At 42.9% G+C, this 765-nt stretch overlaps 1 non-coding gene across 1 annotated transcript; it reads right to left on the reverse strand.

Moving 5' to 3' along the window:
* Nucleotides 1-414: 414 nt before the first annotated feature.
* On the reverse strand, nt 415-501 carry TRNAM-CAU. Its single transcript is given in 2 exon segments — nt 415-450; nt 464-501. It is a non-coding gene; the product is annotated as a tRNA-Met (tRNA).
* Between the last annotated feature and the right edge of the window lie 264 nt (nt 502-765).

Genomic DNA, 765 nt, shown 5'->3' on the forward strand with positions numbered 1-765 from the left:
CCGGATTTATTGCATCTGGAGTGACGATCACCGTCACGTGTCGTGGGGCGTCTGCGCGATCCGTAGATTGATCTTTTTTAATCTTTAGTTTTGATGTTCCGTTATCTCTTGATTGCAGTACCGCCTGCCTAATCCATCGTATGGGAAAATGAAAAAAGAAAAAAGCTGGCAAGAAGTTTCGTGGTTGCATACGAGCTAAGCAACAGCAAAAGTCGTAACAAGGTCAGACATAGGGCCAATTTGACGAGGCTTCTAAATTAGTTATTCTATAATTAGTTTAAAATTCCCAATGTATAAGAGAGACGGCTTATGGAAAAAGATGAAAGAAAGCGGCTTATTTTTTAAGCCCCCAAAAGATTTTAACTAGGAGCCAAAAGGGAAATAATTTAATGCCAGCAAAAAATTAAATAAAAATAGGGCGAGAGAGGCTCGAACTCTCGACCTCAGGATCACTCGCTTTAGCTATGAGACCTACGCGCTAGCCAACTGCGCCACCGCCCCATCGTGATATTTCTTTTTATCAATGCTATCTCCGAAGCCAGTAAAATAGTGTGGTGTCACGGTCCAGTCTCCAGCTGCGAGGCATCCGTTAGTGATCTGATTCTACTCGTGTTCATTCCCAGCACCAGCTTTACGTATGCAACCCCGAGAGATTCTAAACGGTGTCTGTACATTTCGATTTCAGCAAAGCTCATGCAACAGCAGCAAGCTCATCTTGTTCATTTCATGGCCGACACAGTGATAATAACTATCAACCAATCAGTT

The sequence above is a fragment of the Triticum dicoccoides genome, chromosome 3A (genome assembly GCF_002162155.2).
Source record: "Triticum dicoccoides isolate Atlit2015 ecotype Zavitan chromosome 3A, WEW_v2.0, whole genome shotgun sequence".
NCBI lineage: Eukaryota > Viridiplantae > Streptophyta > Magnoliopsida > Poales > Poaceae > Triticum > Triticum dicoccoides.